General features: G+C 40.9%; 1 pseudogene; it reads left to right on the top strand.

The window, feature by feature from the left end:
• LOC129563959 (spermidine synthase-like) overlaps positions 1–25,204 on the top strand; it is a 101,138-nt pseudogene extending 75,934 nt beyond the window's left edge.
• The last annotated feature ends 1,639 nt before the right edge of the window (positions 25,205–26,843 follow it).

Genomic DNA, 26,843 nt, shown 5'->3' with positions numbered 1-26,843 from the left:
CATTCTCTGCCGTGCCCATCTCCTCCTACCTCCAATCCCTTCTATCATCAAACTCTTTTCCAGTGAGTCAACTCGTCCCATGAGGTGGCCAAAGTATTGCAGTTTCAGCTTTAGCATCAGTCCTTCCAATGAACACCCAGGATTGTTCTCCCTTAGAATGGACTGGTTGGATCTCCTTGCAGTCCAAGGGACTCTCTAGAGTCTTCTCCAGCACCAGAGTTAAAAACATTAATTCAATCAGCTTTCTTCACAGTCCAACTCTCTCATCCATACATGACCATGGGAAAAACCATAGCCTTGACTAGACGGACCTTGGTTGGCAAAGTAATGTCTCTGCTTTTTAATATGCTATCTAGGCTGGTCATAACTTTCCTTCCAAGGAGTAAGCGTCTTTTAATTTCATGGCTGCAATCAGCATCTGCAGTGATTTTGGAGCCCAAAAAAATAGTCTGACACTGTTTCCACTGTTTTCCCATCTATTTCCCATGAAGTGATGGGACCAGATGCCATGATCTTTGTTTTCTGAATGTTGAGCTTCAAGCCAACCTTTTCACTCTCCTCTTTCACTTTCATCCAGAGGCCTTTGAGTTCCTCGTCAATTTCTGCCATAAGGGTGGTGTCATCTGCATATCTGAGGTTATTGATATTTCTCCCAGCAATCTTGATTCCAGCTTGTGCTTCTTCCAGCCCAGCGTTCCTCATGATGTACTCTGCATAGAAGTTAAATAAGCAGGGTGACAATATACAACCTTGACGTACTCCTTTTCCTATTTGGAACCAGTCTGTTGTTCCATGTACAGTGCTAACTGTTGCTTCCTGACCTGCATACAGGTTTCTCAAGAGGCAGGTCAGGTGGTCTGGGATTCCCATCACTTTCAGAATGTTCCACAGTTTATTGTGATCCACACAGTCAAAGGCTTTGCCATAGTCAATGAAGCAGAAATAGATGTTTTTCTGGAATTCTCCTGCTTTCTCCATGATCCAGCGGATGTTGGCAATTTGATCTCTAGTGCCTCTGCCTTTTCTAAAACCTGCTTGAACATCTGGAAGTTCACGATTCACATATTGCTGAAGCCTGGCTTGGAGAATTTTGAGCATGACTTTACTAGCGTGTGAGATGAGTGCAATTGTGCGGTAGTTTGAGCATTCTTTGGCATTGCCTTTCTTTGGGATTGGAATGTAGACTGACCTTTTCCAGTCCTGTGGCCACTGCTGAGTTTTCCAAATTTGCTGGCATATTGAGTGCAGCACTTTGACAGCATCATCTTTCAGGATTTGAAATAGCTCAATTGGAATTCCATCACCTCCACTAGCTTTGTTCGTAGTGATGCTCTCTAAGGCCCACTTGACTTCACATTCCAAGATGTCTGGTTCCAGGTGAGTGATCACGCCATTGTGATTATCTTGGTCGTGAAGATCTTTTTTGTACAGTTCTTCTGTGTATTCTTGCCACCTCTTCTTAATATCTTCTGCTTCTGTTAGGTCCATACCATTTCTGTCCTTTATCGAGCCTATATTTGCATGAAATGTTCCCTTGATATCTTTAATTTTCTTGAAAAGATCTCTTGTTTTTCCTATTCTGTTGTTTTCCTCTATTTCTTTGCATTAATCACTGAGGAAGTCTTTCTTATCTCTCCTTGCTATTCTTTGGAACTCTGCATTCAGATGCTTATATCTTTCCTTTCCTCCTTTGATTTTCGCTTCTCTTCTTTTCACAGCTAATTGTAAGGCCTCCTCAGACAGCCATTTTGTTTTTTTGCATTTCTTTTCCGTGGGGATGGTCTTGGTCCCTGTCTCCTGTACAATGTCATTAACCTCCATCCAGAGATCATCAGGCACTCTATCTATCAGATCTAGTCCCTTAAATCTATTTCTTACTTCCACTGTGTAATCATAAGGGATTTGATTTAGGTCATATCTGAATGGTCTAATGGTTTTCCCTACTTTCTTCAATTTAAGTCTGAATTTGGCAATAAGAAGTTCATGATCTGAGCCACAGTCAGCTCCTGGTCTTGTTTTTACTAACTGTATACAGCTTCTCCATCTTTGGCTGCAAAGAATATAATCAATCTGATTCCGGTGTTGACCATCTGGTGATGTCCATGTGTAGAGTCTTCTCTTGTGTTGTTGGAAGAGGGTGTTTGCTATGACCAGCGTGTTCTCTTGGCAAAACTCTATTAGACTTTGCCCTGCTTCATTCCTTGCTCCAAGGCCAAATTTGCCTGTTATTCCAGGTGTTTCTTGACTTCCTACTTTTTCATTCCAGTCCCCTATGATGAACAGGACATATTTTTTTGGGTGTTAGTTCTAATAGGTCTTGTAGGTCTTCATAGAACTGTTCAACTTCGGCTTCTTCAGCATTACTGGTTGGGGCATAGGCTTGGATTACCGTTATACTGAATGGTTTGCCTTGGAAACGAACAAAGATCATTCTGTCCTTTTTGAGATTGGATCCAAGTACTGCATTTTGGACCCTTTTGTTGACCATGATGGCTACTCCATTTCTTCTAAGGGCTTCCTGCCCACAGTAGTAGATATAATGGTCATCTGAGTTAAATTCACCCATTCCAGTCCATTTTAGTTCACTGATTCCTAGAATATCGACGTTCACTCTTGCCATCTCCTGTTTGACCACTTCCAATTTGCCTTGATTCATGGACCTAACATTCCAGGTTCCTATGCAATATTGCTCTTTACAGCATCGGACCTTGCTTCTATCACGTCACATCCACAATTGGGTATTTGTTTCGCTTTGGCTCCATTCCTTCATACTGGGCAACTGCCGACCTTGGGAATTCCTCATTCAGTATCCTATCATTTTGCCTTTTGATACTGTTCATGGGGTTCTCAAGGCAAGTATACTGAAGTGGTTTGCCATTCCCTTCTCCAGTGGACCACATTCTGTCAGACCTCTCCACCATGACCCGCCTGTCTTGGGTGGCCCCACACGGCATGGCTTAGTTTCATTGAGTTTGACAGGGCTGTGGTCCATATGATCAGATTAACTAGTTTCCCGTGATTATGATTTCAGTGTGTCTGCCCTCTAATACCCCTCCCAATACCTACCGTCTTATTTGGGTTTCACTTACCCTGGTCATGGAGTATCTCTTCACAGCTTCTCCAAGAAAGCGCAGCCGCTGTACTTTACCTTGGACGAGGGTTATCTCCTCAAGGCTGCCCCTCCTGACCTTGAATGTGGAGTAGCTCCTCTCGGCCCTCCTGTGCACGCGCAGCCACTGCCTCTTGGACGTGGGACAGCTCCTCTCGGCCACCGCCCTGACCTTGGGTGTGGGGTAGCTCCTCTCGGCCATGTTTCTGTGCGTGGTCGGTTGTGCCGAGCCAGCGTCTCTCACGTCTTATTGAGGGTTTACTACATCCCTGGGCTTCCCTGGTGGTTCAGATAGTAAAGAATCTGCCTGCATTGTGGGAGACTTGGCTTCGATCCCTGGGTTGGGAAGATTCCCTGGAGAAGGAAATGGCAACCCACTCCAGTATTCTTTCCTGGAGAATACCATGGATAGAGCAGCCTAGAGGGCTACAGTCCATTGGTCACAAAGGGTCGGACACAACTGAGTGACCAACAACTAAACAGCTATGTCCCCAGCACCTTTTTATGTGTTTGGAATAGAGTTGTTAACAAAAATTGCCAAACTCGTGGAGTTTATATTTTATGGGGGAAGGAGATAGATATCATAAATTAATGAATAAATGATAGATTACAGATTAGACAATCAATATGAAGGAACTAAAACAAGGTCCATTCCCCTGGAGAATGACTCAGGGGAGAGGGGAGGTTTTTATATTAAAAAATTGCGATTTATAATTTAAGTTGTGTCCCTTGTGCTTAGTTGCTCAGTTATGTCCAACTCTTTGCAACCCAATGGACTGTAGCCCACCCGGTTCCTATGTTCATGGGATTCTCCAGGCAAGAATACTTAGTGGAATGTCATGCCCTCCTTCAGGGGATCTTCCCAACCCAGGAACTGAACCCAGGTCTCCCTTCTTGCAGGCAGATTCTTTAGCATCTGAGCCACCAGGGAAGCCCCATAATTTAAGTTGCAGATCTCAAATATGTTTACTCTATAATGAAATTTGCAGTGCACGCATGTTAAGTTGCTTCAGTTGTGTCTGGCTCTTTTCAATCGTGTGGAATATAACCCACCAGGCTCCTCTGTTCATGGGGTTCTCCAGGCAAGAATACTGGAGTGCATAACCATTCCCTTCTCCAGCAGATTGTTCTGACCCAGGGATTGAAACCGCATCTCTTGTGGCTCCTGCATTGCAGGCAGATTCTTAACCACCAAGCCACCAAATAAGCCCATATTGTATACAGAAGTGATAACTGAATTGATGAGGAGCCAGCTATGTGAAGATCTAGAAGGACAAACTTCTCAGTGTAAAGCATAAGAATCCAAGCACCCTGTGCTGGGGTCTTTGGCTGGTTTTAAGAGTAGAAAAAAAAGGCAGTGTGGCTGGAACTTAAGTGAGCAAGGGAAAAATTAGTGTGATTTGATGGATCAATGGTTCTCAAGTACCTTAGTACCATTGGCTAGCAAGCTGTACTGATGGTGCCCTCAGGTGTCCAATTTATGCAGGTCTTGATGGTTCTCAGATTTAAAAAATCAGGGAGATATGATTTATGGCAGTGGTTCTCAAAATATATTTCCTGGGCCAGTGACATCAGTATCACCTGGAAATTTGTTAGAAATATATATTCTTTTTTAATATGCATATTTCCCAAATTCTGAATGATTGCCAATCTAATGGTTGAGAATAACATTTTTGTTACTTTTATTTTTTGGCTGCACCACACAGCAGGTGGGATCTTAGTCCCCCAATCAGGGAATCAAAACTATGCCCCCTGCATTAGAAGCACAGAGTCTTAACTACTGGACCACTGGGGAAGTCCCATAAATATATATTCTCAACCTTAGTGCAGACCTACTGAATTAGAAACTCTGGCCTTGGGGTCCAAGTGTCTGTGTTGTAATAAGCTGTCAAGGTGATTCTGATGCCAGAAAGAGTAAGAAATCACTGTGCTAGGAAATAACTCGGAGCACGGATGTGGAGTAAAAGAGTGTCACTCTCAACCAGGAAGAAGTATCTTCTCTCATTTAAAAGCCTTACTCCTCCACATGTGCCCTTAAACTCATCTTCTACTGGGAAAAACCTAGCTTAATTAATTCGGTAATACTTCCTGACTGTATTAGAACTGAAAGAGGCAGTGCTTTCAGGATTGTACCTGAGTGATTTCAGTGAATCCTTGTAATAACCCTGCGGGCTAGTTACTATTATCATTCCTACTTTATAAGTCAGGAACTAGGTGCAAAGCGAAGAAATTTGCCTCAGGTCACACATGTAATAAGAAGAAACATATGGATCTGGACAGTCTGGTTCTACAGCCATATGAATAAACGCTTTTCTCTTCAGTCTCTCAGTATACCTGGAAACAGCTGGGGTGATTTGATCTAAGATAACATTGTTCAAACAATTGCCTTCACTTTGACTTTAAGTCACTGAACAATGTCCATAGGGGTCATCTGGTGACTATTCTTGTCCAATGCTTGTGAGAGGTGAAACAGCTTGCCTAGGATTAGACAGCCAATTAATGTCAGAGAGAAGACTTAAAACCAGATCCCTAGCTTTCAACTCAGTGTTAAGACACATGCAATGAAAACAAAACGGGTGATCTGACATCCTGAAAACAACAAAGGCAGGCCATATATCCAGCAGCTCCTGGATGTACCAGCCTTCCTTTATCTTGCAATTGAGAGCACAATGAGTTCTTTTCCTGATTCTGGTTGTCCTTGAAAGGCCATAGAATAGGGTGCCCCAGGGAGGATACTGTCCCATCTAGTAATACTGTCCTCTGCACACAGGGTTCAAGAAGGGACACTAAGTTCTATTTGTAATAGCATTCATTGTTAAATATATGAAAATAACAAGACATCAGAAATAAAATAACCCTCTTCCCACCCTCACCCTTGTTCTTTTCTGTTTTCCAGCTTTTCTGGTTGTTGGTTTGGTTTTGTTTTGAACTACTGTTCCCATTATATCTGTAGTGAAATTTTGCCAAGGATTTTCTATGTATCCTTAAGAAAATTATTCATCACCTCAGCCTGCTAAGCTTAAGGCTCTTCTCACAAAAACCCCAACAATGTTACACATCAACTTTCCATTTTGACATATAAATCTGAAAATAACCATTTTTTTTTGTCTTTAACTTCTGCTCTGCATTTACAAAAGTATGATACATAATTAAATTTTTTAATCTCAAATGTGTTTGCTCTATAGGAAAGTTATCTAATGATAAAATATACTACCTCTGCTTGGATTTCTTTATAAATGTACTAACTTTACTTGTCATCTTCCCTGTATTATAGTGAGCAAATAAAACAAATTATTAATTCCAATGTAAAATCCAGTTCTGATTGGCATAATTTTCATTTTCATTAGATTTATTCTAGTTGGGGGGGCCTTCTTAGGGAATTAATAATTAATTACCTATCACTTTTTGTAAATGAAATGCAATTTTAAAATATATTTGCTGTTTATCATCAGGCCCTCCAAACAAATTCTCTTTGAAGAAAAGAGAAGTGTCTTCAAAATATCCTTGCATGTTTTTAACATAAAATTCATTTCATCCCTGGCTGTCCCACAAACATACTGTCTATGAGAGGGAAAGATGGTCCCTTAAAGTTTTCTGAAGGGGAACCCTGACTTGCAGATCCTTTCTCAAGTATTTGTTTTTTTTGAGTCTCATATTTTTATTTATTTATTTATTTTTTAGTTACAAAGTACAATTTTTATTTTTTTAATTTTTTAATTTTTTTTTTAAAATTTTTTATTGGAGGCTAATTATTTTACAATATTATATTGGTTGGTTTTGCCATACATTGACATGAATCCGCTGCGGGTGTATTGAGATTAGCGTGTGTGCTGAGAAATCATGCCCACACTCTTAGTAAGGATCTGAGGGGAAGGTATTTTACTCAAATACCAGTCCCCCCCCCCTTTTTTTTTTGCCTCACTTTCAGTAAAATTATGACTTTCTCAGAGAATACCTTAATAATAAATGTGAGTCATTTTGCTTGAACACTAATACTGGGTTTTCAACTGCAATAAAAGAAGATATATCTAAACTGTTATCGTTTCTGAAAGCTATGTCAGGGCCAGTGCCTACAATATAGAAATTCTGTGTTGGACGAACACAACAATTAGTTAACAACTAACAAACAAATTGTTAATTTGTTAACGGTTAACACATTAATTAGTTTTAATTACGAGCTAGTTCAATTTTCAGGTGAATTGATATCCTACTTCCCCAGCATGGCATGATAGCTAGTGTTACTGCAACTTGAGAAGTTACTAGAAAGTGTTTTTACCCTTCTTGTAGCTGATTATCAACAGATCATACCAGGTTTAAGGAAAAGGCTCACTTCTCTTCCAAGTGGAAGGAGTTCTCATGCTTGGATTACACATCTCTCCAGAAGGCTGAGGAAGCATTTCACTTTTTATTCTTTTTTTTTTTTTCTCACCTGCACATGTTCAGTTTGTTTCATTAAACAATGTGTAGATACACAAATAGCTTTATTGAGATAAGCACACCTGTCTTTCTCCAACATTTTTAGATGGTGTGCCAGGCACTAGGGTGACCGGCTGCCCTGGCTTGCCTGAGACTGAGGGCTTTTTCTTGAATGCTGGACTTCCAGCGCCCAAACCAGGAAATTCTTTGGCCAACCGAGAAGGTTGGTGACCTGAGTTCAGGAAAGTTGTTCCTATATGAGATTGCAAAAGCTTTCCATTCCACAAGAGTTAATTCTGGACTTACGGAGTTAAGGCAGGGGGAGGGATTTGGGAAGATAATGTAATATTTCTCAAAGATAATAAAGGAGTGAAAATAATCAATTCAGTCAACAGGTATGAGAATGCATCAGGTGACAAGGTCAGAGGTAACAGGAAAAGTATGAAGAGAGGAGACTATTAATAATCATAATCTTAGATTCTATACTTTTATTCTGGGTCCCAGGATCTATTCCAAGTGTTAATTAAACGATTGGGTTTGTATCTCAAGCTGAACAATAATGAAAAAAGTTATGAGTAATATTTGCCCTATTTATTTTTATTTGCTTGACATACAAAAAAAAAAAAAAAGCCAACCCACAACAGGCTGTAAATTATTGTGTAATACTTCATTAGATGTGAGACAGATGGCTGGAATCCAGTTACACATAATTCCAGTTTCAGCCTATGGAATTACAGTTCTGAGAGAAGTGTACATTTGTATGTGAAGTCTGGTGTTCAGACCAAAAGTTTTTGGAATTTTAGTTCTTTGATTCAACACAAAATTACTTGCTTTCAGACAAGTTCCTTAAACTTAGTGCCACAGTTTTCTGATTTTTTGACTTGAGAGAGCAAAATTAGCTTTCAACTTCTAGGCTGAACAGTTTTGGACAGTCTGTAGTAGTGGCTACAATTAGTGGCTATTTGAAGTGAGGATAGAAGATAAGTCAACATTGTGTGCATGCTAAGTCGCTTCAGTTGTGTTCAATTCTTTGTGACCCTATGGACTGTAGCCCGCCAGTCTCCTCTGTCCATGGGATTTTCTAGGCAAGATTACTGGAGTGGGTTGCCATGCCCTCCTCTAGAGGATCTTTCTTACCCAGGGATCAAACCCGAGTCTCTTATGTCTCCTGCATTGGCAGGTGGCTTCTTTACCACTAGTGCCACCTGGGAAGCCCAAACTATATCGTTGGTATCATTATCTGCTCCCAAACTATCTAGTCCTATTTGCTACTAGCAGTGTGGCATGGGAGTCAACACATGTATCCTGAAACTAGCATGGGTTCAAAACCTTGCTCTGTCACTATATAAACTCTATGACCTCGGGCACATTACTTAATCTCTCTGTGCCTCAGTTTCTTCTTTTGCAAAATTGGGCTATTATTAATAATATATACGGATGGGGTAAATATATGTAAAACACTGAGAATAATGCCATGCACAGAGTCTCTTATTATTATTTCTGTTGTCATTGTTATTATTCCTTCACATATGTTCCTTGCTCTAGGTTTCATGTTTTCTTTCATATCTACATACCATGCTGACTCTTTTTTTAAAAAAAAAAAATGTTTTGCTTGTGTTAAACTCTCTACATGCAACATAATATTTTTTCCTGGTTTCCCAAACAATATCCATTTAAAAATGACTATTTCAATTCTGATCTCTTATGTGGGGCCTTCACAAAGCTCTCCTTTTGATAATTTCCTTTATAATTACTACTTGGACCCTGCAGTTCATCTTTCAACTCTCTGTTGTTTGGTGTGTGCTAATGTTATCTGTTCTGTTGATATGAAAACTTTTTGACAAATGGGGCAATGTCTTGTCTATTATATTGTATGTTTTATAGCCTCTAGTATGTTTCTAACTAAACAGGTGATTGATTCTTATCAGTGAACCTGTGCCTAAATTTGATCCTTTGATTCTCCCACTATATTTGAGACATAAAAGCATTGGTTAAATCACGTCAAGAATCACTCTCACATATTCTTGCTGATTTTACACTATTTAGGAGCAGTTCTGTATTTGTGGTATAATGTCATTTAAAGGTCATTTTTTTCATGCTTGGATCTAGAAATCAGTGTAAAAATGGTGTTTTTACATAAAGTTCATGTACATCACTGAACCACATTTCCTAAACTCTCATGAACATAGGGTGAATTATGATAAGAAAAATTTTTTAAATTTTATTTCAGAAATTTCCACATATACACAAAAGTAGAATAATATACTCAATTCCATGTAGCTGTCACCCAGTTTACACAATGACTTGTTGTTGTTGTTCAGTTTCTTAGTTGTGTCTGATTCTTTGCAGGCCCATGGACTGCAGCATGCCAAGGTTTCCTTTCCTTCACTATCTCCCCAAGTTTGCTCAAACTCATGTCCATTGACTCGGTGATGTCATTCAACCATCTTATCCTCTGTCATCCCCTTTCCCTCCTGCCTTCAATCTTTCCCAGCATCAGGGTCTTTTCCATTGAGTTGGCTCTTGGCATCAGGTGACCAAAGTATTGGAGCTTCAGCTTCAGCATCAGTCTTTCCGATGAATATTCAGGGTTGATTTCCTTTAGAATTTATCACCCAATTTGCACAATGATTAGCCTCTTTCCAATCTTGTTTCATCTATCCCACCCATTTATTTTTAGTCTGGAATGTAGAGGAGAAGGAAATGGCAACCCATTCCAGTATTCTTGCCTGGAAAATCACATGGACCGAGGAGCCTGGCAGGCTACAATACATGGGGTCGAAAAGAGTTGGACACGACTGAGTGACTTCACTTCACTTCACTTCATATTAAAGAAAATTCATCATATTTTGTCTATAAATAGTTCAGTATGCATTATTAACAGTTGAAGACATATAAAAATAATTTGTTTAAAAAACCAATAAAGAGTTCTCAATACTATGCTAAAATCATCAAATCTTTTCTTTCAATCTTACAACTTTAATAATATAACTTTGCTCTATTCTACCCCAAAGATATAAGTAAACCTATAAAAATAGATGTTCCTAGTGGATGATAGGAATATATGTGAAACATGAAGGATATTTTACTATCTCACCTGTAATCTTTGAAGTACAGCAGAAACCTTGTTTTGATAGAAAACACTGTATCATGATTTCAAAGTGATAGATTACTATAATAATCAATTGGAAAGTAAGTATTTATTTCATTTGAATATCCTTTCAGCTCTATGATATTTTTGGATATGTTAAATTAAATGTAGAGTGGGTCATTCCAGGTTCATGATACAATATAGCTCATCAGTCTATTATAATAAGGCCATTTTTCTAGGGAAGTTAGCACCTGATGCCTTTAATGATTAGATGACACTATTTCACAAGTGATTGTGATAGAATTCCCTCCTAAACTGATCATAAAGTACACCAGAGGTGTAAAGGTAGATCTTTAAACACCTATTTATCTTATTCAGTTTACTAAGCACTGTCCATACAAATGGTACTCATTGGTTTATAAATGAAAAAGTTATGTTTTGTTGTACTTTTTTATTTTGTGGTAACTACTTAGTTTACTTTATATCAATTATATCTCAAATAAGCGATTTTAAACTTTACAGTGAGATACTACTATATCTATTACCAGAGGGGGCCCCCTTCTAGGTGAGAGTGGGCTCTTGTCTAACACTCAGAAATGAATTGTCCAAGGAGATATGGACTAACAAAGCAAGATTTTATTGGGAAGAGGCACCTGAGCTGAGAGCATCAGGGTAAAGGAACCCAGGAGGTCTCTTGAGTGTTAAGGTAATGGGGTTAGTTTCTGAGTTGTCTCTGGCTAGTATGCTTGTGCCCCTATTTGGTGTGACTCAGGATCTTTCCTGTTGGCGTATGCATCTCTCAGCCAAGTTGGATTCTAGCATGAGGGTTTCTGGGAGGCTCACAGGGCATGTTATTAATGGCTGATGTCTCTTTCCTTCTTTTGGCCTCTTCTGAATTCTTATGGCTGATGGTAGCTTGTCAGTTCTGTGTTCCTTATCAGGACTTACTGTTGTGAGCAAACTCAACAAGCAGTTATTATAGTGCCTGGCCAACGTGCGTAGTTTTGGTCAATGGTTCCGTAACACATTTACCATGATGGTTAACTTGAAAAAAAAAAAAAAAAAAGAAGCAGGCCATATCAAGTACTAGAGAGGATGCAGAGCAGTTGGAACCATTCTATACTGCTGGTTGGAGTGCACACTGGTACAGACACTTTGGAAAACTGCTGGGCAGTTTCTTATGATGTTGATCATGCACTTACCGAATGTGACAGTAGAGTGAACTCTGGGAGTTGGTGATGGACAGGGAGGCCTAGAGTGCTGTGATTCATGGGGTCGCAAAGAGTTGGACAAGACTGAGCTATTGAACTGAACTGAACTGAACTGAACTGAAAGGATGTAATTGGAGAAGGCAATGACACCCTACTCCAGTACTCTTGCCTGGAAAATCCCATGGATGGTGGAACCTGGTAGGCTGCAGTCCATGGGGTCGCTAAGAGTCGGACAGGACTGAGCGACTTCACTTTCACTTTCATGCATTGGAGAAGAAAATGGCAACCCACTCCAGTGTTCTTGCCTGGAGAATCCCAGGGACGGGGGAGCCTGGTGTGCTGCCGTCTATGGGGTCCCACAGAGTCAGACACGACTGAAGTGACTTCTCAGCAGCAAAGGATGTAATGCCATCCCAGGTGGAGCAGTGATAAAGAATCCGCCTGCAATGCAGGAGACACAGGTTAGATCTCTAGGTCAGGAAGATCCCCTGGAGAAGGGAATGACAACCCACTCCAGTATTCTTGACTAGAGAATTCCATGAACAGAGGAGTCTGGTGGGCTATAGTCCATGGGGTTGCAAAGAGTCGGACACAACTGAGTTCACACACACACACAAAGGATGTGAACTTATATTTACCTCTAAATGTGTACACACATTTCAACAGCTTTATATAATCATCAAAAATTGGAAACAGTTCAATTTCCTTCAACAAGTCACTGGATAAACTGGAATATTAATCACTTAAAATGAAGAAAAAAGTTACTAATATAGCAAACAACACTCACACATTATGTGCGTGTTTCATTATGCAAAATGAAAGCAACCAGACTGAGAAGATTTTATATTATATGATGACATGTGTGATATTTTGGAAAAGGCAATGTTATAGAAATAGCATACAGATCAGTGGTTGGAGGGAGAAACTGACTTCAAAGATCATCATAATGTAATTTTGGAGAGTGCTGGAACTGTTCTCTATGTTGATTATTGTGATGGTTACATATCTGTATGCATTTTCAAAACTCATAGACGTATACTCCAAATTGTACTCTATGTTTAATTATACTATATGCATATTTTAAGTGTGAATTAAAATGTAATAAAAATATATTTATCTAAGAATACTGGGATACATTTGTGTAGCACAGGGAACTCAATTCAGTGCTCTGTGACAACCTAGGGAGGTGGGAAGGGAGGTTTAACAGGGAGGGAATATGTGCGTGTGTACACACTAAATTGCTTCAGTTGTGTCGGACTTTTTGCAACCCTATAGACTATAGCCTGCCAGACTCTTTCGTCCATGGAATTCTCCAGGCAAGAACACTAGAGTGGGTTGCCATACTCTCCTCCATGGGATCTTTTAGACCCAGAGATCAAACCCTTGCCTCCTGCGGCTCCTGCATTGCAGGCGGATTCGTTACTGCTGCATCACCAGGGAAGCCCTGAGGGAGAGGATATATTTGTACTTATAGTTCAGTTCAGTTCAGTCGCTCAGTCGTGTCCGACTCTCTGCGACCCCATGAATCACAGCACGCCAGGCCTCCCTATCCATCACCAAATCCCTGAGTTCACTCAAACTCATGTCCACAGAGTCGGTGATACCATCCAGCCATCTCATTCTCGGTCGTCCCCTTCTCCTCCCGCCCCCAACCTTTCCAAGCATCAGAGTCTTTTCTAGTGAGTCAACTCGTCGCATGAGGTGGCCAAAGTATTGCAGTTTCAGCTTTAGCATCAGTCCTTCCAATGAACACCCAGGATCGATCTCCCTTAGAATGGACTGGTTGGATCTCCTTGCGGTACAAGGGACTCTCAAGAGTCTTCTCCAACACCACAGTTCAAAAGCATCGATTCTTCGGCGATCTGCATTCTTCACAGTCCAACTCTCACATCCATACATGACCACAGGAAAAACCATAGCCTTGACTAGACGGACCTTTGTTGGCAAAGTAATGTCTCTGCTTTTTAACGTATTATCAAGGTTGGTCATAACTTTCCTTCCAAGGAGTAAGCGTCTTTTAATTTCATGGCTGCAATCAGCATCTGCAGTGATTTTGGAGCCCAAAAAAATAAAGTCTGACACTGTTTCCACTGTTTTTCCATCTATTTCCCGTGGAGTGATGGGACCAGATGCCATGATCTTTGTTTTCTGAATGTTGAGCTTCAAGCCAATCTTTTCACTGTCCTCTTTCACTTTCATCGAGAGGCTTTTGAGTTCCTCTTCAGTTTCTGCCATAAGGGTAGTGTCATCTGCATATCTGAGATTATTGATATTTCTCCCAGCAATCTTGATTCCAGCTTGTGCTTCTTCCAGCCCAGCGTTCCTCATGATGTACTCTGCATATAAGTTAAATAAGCAAGGTGACAATATACAGCCTTGATGAACTCCTTTTCCTCTTTGGGACCAGTCGGTTGTTCCATGTACAGTTCTGACTGTTGCTTCCTGACCTGCATACAGGTTTCTCAAGAGTCAGGTCAGGTGGTCTGGTAGTCCCATCTCTTTCAGAAGTTTCCACAGTTTATTGTGATCCACACAGTCAAAGGCTTTGGCATAGTCAATGAAGCAGAAATAGATGTTTTTCTGAAACTCTCTTGCTTTCTCCATGATCCAGCGGATGTTGGCAATTTGATCTCTGGTGCCTCTGCCTTTTCTAAAACCTGCTTGAACATCTGGGAGTGCACGGTTCACATATTTCTGAAGCCTGGCTTGGAGAATTTTGAGCATGACTTTACTAGCTTGTGAGATGAGTGCAATTGTGCGGTAGTTTGAGCATTCTTTGACATTGCCTTTCTTTGGGATTGGAATGAAGACTGACCTCTTCCAGTCCTGTGGCCACTGCTGAGTTTTCCAAATTTGCTGGCATATTGAGTGCAGCACTTTCACAGCATCATCTTTCAAGACTTGAAATAGCTCAACTGGAATTCCATCACTACCACTAGCTTTGTTCGTAGCGATGTTTTCTAAGGCCCACTTGACCTCACATTCCAAGATGTCTGGCTCTAGGTCAGTGATCACATTATCGTGACTATCTTGGTCGTGAAGATCTTTTTTGTACAGTTCTTCTGTGTATTCTTGCCACCTCTTCTTAATATCTTCTGCTTCTGTTAGGTCCATACCATTTTTGTCCTTTATGGAGCCCGTCTTTGCATGAAATGTTCCCTTGATATCTCTAATTTAGATACATGTTATTATTCAGCAGAAACCAACACAACATTGTAAAGCAATTATCTTCCAATTTAAAATAAATAAATAAAATACATATATTTAGCTAGGAATATTGTGTGGTCCAGATCACCTGACCTGCCTCTTGAGAAACCTGTATGCAGGTCAGGAAGCAACAGTCAGAACTGTACATGGAACAGACTGGTTCCAAATAGGAAAAAGAGTACGTCAAGGCTGTATATTGTCACCTTGCTTATTTAACTTATATGCAGAGTACATCATGAGGAACGCTGGGCTGGAAGAAGCACAAGCTGGAATCAAGATTGCTGGGAGAAATATCAATAACCTCAGATATGCAGATGACACTACCCTTATGGCAGAAAGTGAAGAGGAATTCAAAAGCCTCTTGATGAAAGTGAAAGAGGAGAGTGAAAAGGTTGGCTTGAAGCTCAACATTCAGAAAACAAAGATCATGGCATCTGGTCCCATCACTTAATGGGAAATTGACGGAAAAACAGTGGAAACAGTGTCAGACTTTATTTTTTTGGGCTCCAAAATCACTGCAGATGCTGATTGCACTCATGAAAAAATTAGAAGATGCTTAGTCCTTGGAAGGAAAGTTATGACCAACCTTGATAATATGTTAAAAAACAGAGACATTACTTTGCCATCCAAAGTCCATCTAGTCAAGGCTATGGTTTTTCCCGTGGTCAGGTATGGATGTGAGAGTTGAACTGTGAAGAATGCAGATCACCGAAGAATTGATGCTTTTGAACTGTGGTGTTGGAGAAGACTCTTGAGAGTCCCTTGGTCTGCAAGGAGGTCCAACCAGTCCATTCTAAAGGAGATTAATCCTAGGTGTTCATTGGAAGGACTGATGCTAAAGCTGAAACTGCAATACTTTGTCCACCTCATGCGACGAGTTGACTCACTGGAAAAGACTCTGATGCTGGGAAAGGTTGGGGGCTGGAGGAGAAGGGGACGACAGAGAATGAGATAGCTGGATGGCATCACCGACTCTGTGGACATGAGTGTGAGTGAACTCCGGGAGTTGGTTATGGACAGGGAGGCCTGGCGTGCTGTGATTCATGGGGTCGTGGAGAGTCGGACATAACTGAGTGACTGAACTGAACTGAACTGATTGTGTGGTCCTGTCAGACAATTCACCTAATATATCATATGGAAAAGTAATTGAATGACATATGCTATGAAATGGAAAGTTGATTAGATCACGTTATTTAATATATACAATCATCTTCTAGTAGCTACACACAAAATATAATCGAATAAAATAGAAATAAAGCAGCAATTTAGGCTAAGATACAATTGCAGCAAGCAGATATGAAATATTAAAAGCCTAAATATGATCAACATTATTTTTGATAGAAAGATACAAGAAAAAAGTTAAGCAACAACTCTTTTGCCTTTTCATCTCATGGGATGAGATGGTTGGATGGCACCACTGAATCAATGGACATGAGTTTGAGCAAACTCCAGGAGAGAGTGAAGGACAGGGATGCCTGGCATGCTGCAGTTCATATGATCATAAAGATTGGGACATGACTTAGAGAATGAACAGCAACAGCAGTTTTAAAAAAATTACTAAATATAGTCGAGAATAAAATTATGAGTATAATTGATAAAATATTTTACTGAATTCAAAGTTTGCACCATCACTCACATACACTAAATATAGAAGAAAGACATACATGAAAACTGGGTTTGATCCCTGAGTTGGGAAGATCCCCTGGAGCAGGGCATGGCACCTCACTCCAATATTATTGCCTAGAGAATCCCCATGGACAGAGGAGCCTGGTGAGCTCCAGTGTATGGGGTTGCAGAGTCGGAAACAATTGAGCAAATAAACATAGCACAGAGGTAAAAAATTAATGAGTTTTTCTAAACACTAATTAATGAGTCTGAGATATAATAACATACTGTTCTTGTATGGAATATACATTGCAGAAATGTGATAGAATTTTCTCTCATGTACCTACAAGCCATATCATATTTTCTTTCTTTACATTTCAATTCTGAGGATTTTGTGGATAACTTACATATAGGTAGGATCAGTGGGACAATGATGATCCAGAAACAGACCTTTCATCTTGCCAATCACCCATGCAAGATGGGGCATGTTTTGTTGTACTTTTAAAGTTACAGTTTAATAGGACACTGGTTTGAGCAACATATAGTTTGTAAATCTTAAGACAACAATGTTATATAAGGAGGCACATTATGAAAATTGTTAGGGACATGCATATTTCTTACAACAACCAATGGATAGTTCTGTTGCTTAAATCTAAGCCAAACAATTATGAGAAATAAAACTGAGGAGTTAAAGTTGTTAATAACTCATGCATTATACCTGTAGTTTGGATACATATATTGTTTATATTCATTTCCCTACAGTTGGGGTGAGCTGTAAAGATAGACAGATATACAAATCCCCACGAGTAGCATAAATCCATGAAGGCAACATCGGCTCTAACTGACTGGAGTGAAATGTACCTGACTGGCTGTCAGTTCTCTTTGTAAGTTAGGGTTCAGTGAACTCCCAGTTTGGAATCTTCTAGGATGAACCGAATTCAAATAAAAACTTCCCTGTAGGCAGTTAAAACTGAACTATGTCTGTCTTTCAGTGATTTTTGTTCTGATATTTTTCTTCATATTTGTAGATACTTCCTCTGTGAATATTTTAGCTTTGCAGACATTTTGCCCAATAAACTGTTCAAGTTTGTGTCTTGATTCCTTGCCATTAGTTTGTATCAAAGCTTGCATGTATTCCTATATTCTTACGGAATTAACTTTAGGCTTTTATTTTCTTTTCATTGTGTGAATTGGATGAAAACAGTGCCATTCTTCAAAGTGAGAAGGTTTTATTTGGAAGATTCCTTTGAAATTACTTTATTATAGATTCTAGAATTGCCCGACTAGTCATTTCTAGAATATAATTCCCAAGAAATTTCTTCCAATAAAGTGAATTATGTATTACCAGCACATCTTTTTTTCCTTGAATGGCAAATAGAAGAAAAAAATAAAGAGGATTTTAACTTCAATTTTGAAGAAAAATTGTTTGGTTTGGTGGTCTGAAATTCAATCTATGATCATGGGTGCTTTGAGTAAAAAAAATTCAGGACTTCTGCTTCTCCCCACCTCATTTTTCAGGCCCTGACAATGTTTTTATTTTTATTTTTTTAAATATTATGAGAATATACATTCTGAGTAATGCTTATCATGAACATTTAAAAGACAAATGGCACATCCAAGGTAAAAATAAAGGAAAGCAACTCAATAGCATTCTGTCAGAGAGTTGGATTTTATGGTCTCACGAGAGTATTTAGAAAAGTCAATCATGGAACTATCAAAGCTATACACAAGACAGGGCTGAGAAAATGTTTTCCAATAGATCTTTTAATCTACAAACTTTAGGTCACATTTCTTTTGTGCTTATACATGTTAGGTATATTTGACAGATAGGCTCAAAGATGGAGAGTCGTTATTAATATGGAAAGCCAAGGCCATGATAGGCAGTTGGCTTATCCTGTGACTACTTCTACAACCTATGGTTTGGTTTGGTTGCTAAGTCATGTCTGACTCTTATGACCCCCTATACGGTAGACTGCCAGCATCTTCTGCCCATGGAATTCTCCAGGCAAGAATACTGGAATGAGTTGCCATTTCTTTATCCAGGGGATCTTCCTGACCCAGGGATCAAAGTTGTGTCTTTTGCTTTACAGGCAGTCTCATGTATTGCAGGTGAATTCTTTATCAACTGAGCCACAAAGTAAGCCCTCTAAAACCTATACCAGTAACTGATTCCACTTAGCCTCCATTTTCTAAACAAGAAAGGGCAACAATATCAATTGTTGTCACAGCAAGATAAATATAATTGGTGTGCAACTGTCATGAGATAGTCAGCAAAATTCCAGCTACTTTCATTGTTGAGATGAAGAAGAAATGGAATTATGGTACCATGATGCTAGAAATTATCATGGAATATCTATCTATTGGTTTACATTGTAAAAGAATCATTAAATAAAATAGTTTAGAGAGAGTCTTAAAGATGACCATTTAAAAAGAAATTAGTAGCTTTTGGTCAAAACAGAAACAACAATAACAAGAAAAAATTAGAGTTCACAAAATTTTGGCTTTGAGGAGATAGTGGCATCAGGTAGGAAGCAATATTATGTAGTAAGAGAAGAAATCATTAATGATTTAAAGTTTAATAAAAAAGGTAGAAAGGAGGTAAGATGCTTTGGTTTTCTTGACAGTAGAACTATCCACTACATTCAGTTGGTCTTCACTTGATCAAACCCACTGGTTTGCAAATACTTTCCCAGTTTTAACACAGGCAGTCCCGAGTCCTTGGCAAAGTACTCTGTCCAGGTCAAAATCGTCCTCATTTTGGTCTTCATGACATTGTTTTGGTCTTCACAACACTGACTATGAGTTGGTCAAGATATGCGGTGGTGAATGGAAGTTCATAAGGCTTTTCATTTTCACAGTTAAAGCTGTAACTTTATTCTGTTGTTGTGGTTGTTCAATCGTTAAGTTGTATCTGACTCTTGAAACTTTCTGGTCTGCAGCAAACTAGGCTTCTCTGACCTCCAGTGTCCCGGAGTTCACTCAAATTCATGTCCATTGAGTTTGTGATGCTATCTAATCATTTCATTCCCTGCCACTCCCTTATCCTTTGGGCTACAATCTTTCTCAGCACCAGGGTCCTTCGCATCAGCTGAACAAAGTATTGGAGCTTCAGTATCATGATGAGTCCTTCCAATGAATATTCAGGGTTGATTTCCTTTAGGATTGACTGGTTTAATCTCCTTGCTGTCCAAGGGACTCTCAAGAGTCTTCTCCAACATCACAATTTAAAAGTCTCAATTCTTCAGGTCTCAGCTTTCTTTATGATCCAACTCTCACATCTGTACATGACTACTGGAAAAACTATAGTTTTGACTACATGAACCTTTGACATCAAAGTGACATCACTGTTTTAATATGCTGTCTCAAGCGTCTTTTAACTTCATGGCTGCGGTCACTGTCTGCAGTGATTTTGGAGACGAAGGAAATAAAATCTGTCAGTACTTCTATTTTTTCCCCTTTTATTTGCCATGAAATGATGGGACTGGATGCCATTATCTTGGTTTTCTGAATGCTGAGTTTTAAGTCAGCTTTTTCACTCTCCTCTTTCACCCTCATCAAGAAGGATTTTAGTCCCTCTTTGCTTTCTGCCATTAGAGTAGAATCTCCTGCATATTTGATGTTGTTGATATTTCTCCCAGCAATCTTGATTCCAGCTTGTGCTTCATCCAGCTTGGCATTTTGCATGATGTACTCTGCATAGAAGTTAAATAAGCAGGGTGACAACATACAGCCTTGTATTCCTTTCCCAATTTTGAACCAGTCTATTGTTCCATGTCCGATTCTAACTGTTGCTTCTTGATCTGCAGACAGGAGTCTCAAGAGACAGATCCGTTCCATTCCGTTCCGTTCCATTGCTCAGTCGTGTCCGACTCTATGCGACCCCGTGGACTGTAGCCTACCAGGCTTCTCCGTCCATGGGATTCTCCAGGCAAGAATACTGGAGTGGGTTACCCTTTCCTTCTCCAGGGGATCTTCCCAACCCAGGGATCGAACCCAGGTCTCCCGCATTGGAGGCAGATGCTTTAACCTCTGAGCCACCAGGGAGATAAGGGACTGGTATTCCTGCCTCTTTAAGAATTTTCCAGTTGGTTGTGATTCACACAGTCAAAGGGTTTAGTGTAGTCAATGAAGCAGAAGTGTATGCTTTTCTGGAATTCTTTTGATTTTTCCAAGATCCAATGGATATTTGCAATTCGATCTCTGGTTCCTCTGCCTTTTCTAAATCCAGTTTGTATATCTGGAAGTTCTTGGTTCACGTACTGCTGAAGCCTAGCATGAAGGATCTTGAGCATCACCTTGCTAGTGTGTGAAATGAGCACAATTGTAAGGTAGTTTGATCTTTGGAATTGCCCTTCTTTGGTATTGGAATGAAAACTGACTTTGCCAGTCCTATGGCCACTGCTGACAATTCAAAATTTGCTGGCATATTGAGTACAGCACTTACACACCATCATATTTTAGGATTTTAAATAGCTCAGCTGGAATTCCATTGCCTCCACTAGCTTTGTTTGCAGTGATGCTTCCTAAGGCCCACTTGACTTCACATTCTAGGATGTCTGGCTCTAGGTGAGTGATCACACCATCATGGTTATCTGGGTCATTAAGATCATTTTTTATATAGTTCTTCTGTGTATTTTTGCCACCTCTTCTTAATATCTCTGCTTCTGTTAGGTCCTTACCATTTCTGTCCTTTATCATGACCATCTTTGCATGAAATGTTCATTTAATATCTCCAATTTTCTTGAAGAGATTTCTAGTCTTTCTCATTCTATTGTTTTCCTCTATTTCTTTGCATTGTTCATTTAAAAAGACCTTTCTGTCTCTCTTTTATATTCTCTGGAACTTTGCATTCAGTTGGGGATATCTTTCCCTTTCTCCCTTGCTTTTTGCTTTTTTTTTCTTCCTCGGCTACTTGTAAAGCCTCCTCAGACAACCAGTTTGCCTTCTTGCATTTCTTTTTCTTTGGGAAGGTTTTGGTCACTGCCTCCTGTACTGTGCTGTGAAACTCTGTCCATAGTTCTTTGGTCACTTTGTCTACCAGATCTAATCCCTTGAATCTATTCATCACTGCAGCTGTATAATCATAAGGATTTGATTTAGATCATACCTGAATGGACTAGTGTTTTCCCCTACCTTCTTCAATTTAAACCTGAACTTTGCAATAAGGAGCTCATGATCTGAGCCACAGTCAGCTCCAGGTCTTGTTTTTTCTGATTGTATACAGCTTCTCCATCTTTGACTGCAAAGAACATAACCAATCTGATTTCAGTATTAACTCTCTGATGATGTCCATGTGTATAGCTGTCTCTTGGGTTGTTATTAAAGGATATTTGCTATGATCAGCCTTTTCTCTTGACAAAATTCTGTTAGCCTTTGCCCTGCTTCATTTTGTACTCCAAGGCCAAACTTGGCCTTTTATTCCGCTTATCTCTTGACTTTCTATTTCTGCATTCCAATCTCCTATGATAAAAAGGACATCTTTTTTTTTTTTTTTTTTACTGTTAGTTCTAGAGGATGCTCTGGGCTTCCCAGGTGGTTCAGTGGTAAAGAATCCACTTGCCAGTACAGGAGATGGAAGAGATACTCATTCTATTCTTAAATCGGGAAGATCTTCTGGAGGGGGAAACGGCAACCACTCAAGTATTCTTGCCTGGAGAATCCCATGGACAGAGGAGCCGGGCAGGCTACAGTCCATGGGGTCACACAGAGTCGGGTACAACTGAGTGACTAAGCATGCACACTAGAAGGTATAGTAGGTCTTCATAAAACCAGTCAGTTTCAGCTTCCTCAGTTTCAGTGGTTTTGGCATAGACTTGGATTACTGTGATGTTGAATGGTTTGCCTTGGAAAGAACCGAGATCATTCTGTCATTTTTGAGGCTGAACCCTAGTACTGTATTTTGGTCTCTTTTGTTAACTATGAGGGCTACTGCATTTCTTCTAAGGGATTCTTGCCCACAATAGTAAATATAATGGTCATCTGAGTTAAATTTGCCCATTCCCATACATTTTAGTTCACTGATTCCTAAAATGTCGATGTTCACTCTTGCCATCTCCTCCTTGACCATGTCAATTTTACATTGATTCATGGACATAACATTCCAGGTTCGTATGCAGTATTGTTCTTTACAGCATCAGACTTTACTTTCACCACTAGACACATCCACAACTGAGCAATGTTTCCACTTGGCCTATCCACTTCATTCTTTCTGGAGCTATTAGTAATTGCCCTCTGCTCTTCCCTAGTAGCATATTGGACACCTTCTGACCTGGTGTGGGAGGGTGGGGGGAGGGGACTCATCTTTAGGTGTCATATTGTTTTCTTTTTCATACTGCTCACCGGGTTCTGCAGGCAAGAATACTGGAGTGGGTTGCCATTTTCTCCTCAGGTAGACCATGTTTTGTCAGAACTCTTCAGGACAGGTATATTTTCTGGTAATGAAATACCATTTTCACAATTTTGTATTAAAAGTGTTTGCTGGATAGATGTACACAGCACTTCTTGTGCTCTCTAGTGGATATTTCCAGAAGTGTTAGGATGGGATTATGTCATACAGAAGTGAGACAGTGATCTGGAGACCGCGGCGGAGAATATTAATGATAATAAACGTCTCTGTTCAGTTCAGTTCAGTTGCTCAGTCATGTCTGACTCTGCGACCCCATGGACTGCAGCATGTCAGGCTTCCCTGTCCATCACCAACTCCTAGGGCTTGCTCAGACTCATGTCCATCCAGTCTGTGATGGCATCCAACCATTTCATCCTCTGTTGTCTCCCTCTTCTTCTGCCTTCAATCCTTCCCAGCATCAGGGTCTTTCCCAAGGAGTCAGTTCTTCACATCAGGTGGCCAAAGTATTGGAGTTTCAGCTTCAGCATCAGTCCTTACAATGAATATTCAGGACTTATTTCCTTTAGGATTGACGTCTAGGAGAAAAAAGCATCTAGAATAAACATCTAGGAGAAAGAAAAATACCAAACTGGTCTGCAAAGAGGTTTTGGATTTCTCCCTTGACCGCAGTCCCGCCCCACCCTTGGGGTTAGGGTGCCAGAGCTGTTAGGATGTGGGCGGTGTTAGGATGCTAGTGGGGAAGGAGCAGGTGCAGGCGGAGCTGGAATCCTGATATCCCCTTCCCCCACTTCCTCGCCAGCCATGGAGTCCCACCTCTGATTGACCCGCCGCCCTCCCTGAAGGCTAGTTAGGGAGACTTCAGCCTATAGACTGGCCAGGTCCTGTGGCTGCAGGTGGAGCAGCTGCTACACCATCAGCACTTGTGGTACCAAGATATCCTTGTGTTCCTCAGTAAGAGCTATGGCAACGTGCTCTGTGGTGATGTTGGATGGCCCCATTTGTCATCCAGTACACTGAGAGGAATAAGTTCTCCTACCAGGTGATTAAAGGCATCTTGCCCCTCCGCAGCCATGCTAATCCAGGTGAGGTGCTGATTCTCAGGGGCGAGGATGGGGATGTCTAGGGGGAATTGGTGCAGCATTCCTCCATGGAGTCAGTGGTCTAATGAGAGAATGAGGGCAATGTCATTCGAGTCTCTTAAGAAGTTCCTGCTGGGCATGTCCATTGACTGTGCTCTACTGTGCTTAGTCTCTCAGTCGTGTTTGACTCTTTACAACCGTATGGTATGTAGCCCACCAGGCTCCTCTGTCCATGGGATTCTCCCAGCAAGAATACTGGAGTGGGTAGCCTATCCCTTGTCCAGGGGATCTTCCCAACCCAGGGATCAAACTGGGGTCTCCTGCATTGCAGGTGGATTCTTTACCTGCTGAGCTACCAGGGAAGCCCATGACCCTTTGCTACTCCAGTTCAAAGCTCACCATATCCGTGGGTGGTTGTTTTGAGCTCCATGAAGCATAACCAGGATGTTTTTGATATCATTATCTCTGACTCCTCACACCCTCTGGGCCCTGTTGAGAACCTCTTCAAAAAGTCCTGTTACCAGCTCATGAAGAAGGCCTATTACCAGCTCATCCCTGAAAGAGGATGGTGTCCTTTGCTGCCAGGGTGAGTGTTAGTGGCTGAACCTGGACCTCATCAAGGAGATGCTGGTAGTTCTGCAAATCACTCTTTCTGGGCATGGGCTACGCTTCGTGCACCATCTCCACCTACCCTAGCAGCCAAATCGGCTTCATGTGCGTTTCTCATTACATGCTGAGTAGTATCAGTCATGTCCGAGTCTTTGAGACCCCATGAACTGTACCATGTCAGGTTCCTTTGTCCATGGAATTCTCCAGGCAAGAATACTGGAGTGGGTTGCTATGCACTTCTCCAGGAGATCCTAAATTGGCTTCATGCTGTGCGGCAAATATCCAAGCACCAACTTCTTGGAGCCCCTGAGGCAGTGGACACAGAAGCAGGTGGAACAGATGCAACTGAAATACTACAATTCTGATATGCACCTGTCAGCCTTCATCCTGCATGAGTTTGCCCACATGACCTCTGTGAACAGTGAGCCTCCAGGGTTCCTGGAACCCGCCAGCCCTAGACAAGACTCCTGCTGGCTCACTCCCCAACCCAGTGTTACAGGCTGCAAAACGCTGCCTGGCTTGCCCTCTTAGATGGAGTATCTTTCTCTTTGTGTGGCGTTCAGCTTCCAAGCCTATACCAGATGCCTGAAGCACCACCTCTGCCTTCTGTCACCCCTCACTGATCAAACATGTGTATCTAGAACAGCAATGAGAACAAAGTACTCTATTCCTTTGCAATGATCGCTGAGGAAGGCTTTCTTATCTCTCCTTGCTATTCTTTGGAACTCTGCATTAAGATGCTTATATCTTTCCTTTTCTCCTTTGCTTTTCATTTCTCTTCTTTTCACAGCTATTTGTAAGGCCTCCCCAGACAGCCATTTTGCTTTTTTGCATTTCTTTTCCATGGGGATTGTCTTGATCCCTGCCTCCTCTACAATAAAAACTATGGACAGAGGTTCATGACATTGTACAGGAGACAGGGATCAAGACCATCCAGTGGAAACAGTGTCAGACTTTAATTTTTTGGGCTCCAAAATCCCTGCAGATGCTGATTGCAGCCAGGAAATTAAAAGATGCTTACTCCTTGGAAGGAAAGTTATGACCAACCTGGATAGCATATTAAAAAGCAGAGACATTACTTTGCCAACAAAGGTCCGTCTAGTCAAGGCTATAGTTTTTCCAGTGGTCATGTATGGGTGTGAGAGTTGGACTGTGAAGAAAGCTGATCACCGAAGAATTGATGCTTTTGAACTGTGGTGTTGGAGAAGACTCTTGAGAGTCTCTTGGACTGCAAGGAAATCCAACCAGCCCATTCTAAAGGAGATCAGTCTTGGGTGTTCATTGGAAGGACTGAGGCTAAAGCTGAAACTTCAATACTTTGGCCACCTCATGTGAAGAGTTGACTCACTGGAAAAGGCTCTGATGGTGGGTGGGATTGGGGGCAGGAGGAGAAGGGGACGACAGAGAATGAGATGGCTGGATGGCATCACCGACTTGATGGAGATGAGTTTGGGTGAACTCCGGGAGTTGGTGATGGACAGGGAGGCTTGGCATGCTGTGATTCATGGGGTCGCAAAGAGTCAGACACGACTGAGCGACTGAACTGAACTGAGTGGGTCATTGCATAGTATATTTGAACCCAGAAGTTGAAATTGGGGCAGAAATGGTCTTCCTCACAGTATTCCCTTCCTTCACTTAAAGTGAATCTCTTGCCTGTTATCAAAAGAAAGGCAGAGCTCAAGAAAGGGAAAGGAGAAACAGAAGAAAACCACAAAAATGAAACAGGCAAGAGTTGTTCTAAATGCTCTTCATTCACTCAAAATTAGTACAGTGAAATTCAAACCCACTGAATAATAATCATGGCCCCATTTGCCTAGATTTCAAGTATCTTAAGCCTGAATAGGCATATGCTGTCTAGTACTCATGAGCCATGAGATGGAGGTGGAAATAATCCTGTTTGATAAAGATAAAAGATCTTGTAAAGGATTTTCTAGAGAACAGGCCCATGCTAGACTTTAAGCCTGCCTAGGAGATACAACCAGTCCGTTCCAAAGGAGATCAGTCCTGGGTGTTCATTGGAAGGACTGATGTTAAAGCTGAAACTCCAATCCTTTGGCCACCTCATGCGAAGAGTTGACTCACTGGAAAAGGCTCTGATGCTGGGAGGGATTGAGGGCAGGAGGAGAAGGGGACGACAGAGAATGAGATGGCTGGATAGCATCACCAACTC

This window comes from Moschus berezovskii, chromosome X, assembly GCF_049115385.1.
Source record: "Moschus berezovskii isolate FMDL1 chromosome X, NW_MosBer_1.0, whole genome shotgun sequence".
NCBI lineage: Eukaryota > Metazoa > Chordata > Mammalia > Artiodactyla > Moschidae > Moschus > Moschus berezovskii.
The sequence above is the reverse complement of the archived record's forward strand: the minus strand, read 5'-3'. Positions and strand labels throughout refer to the sequence as shown.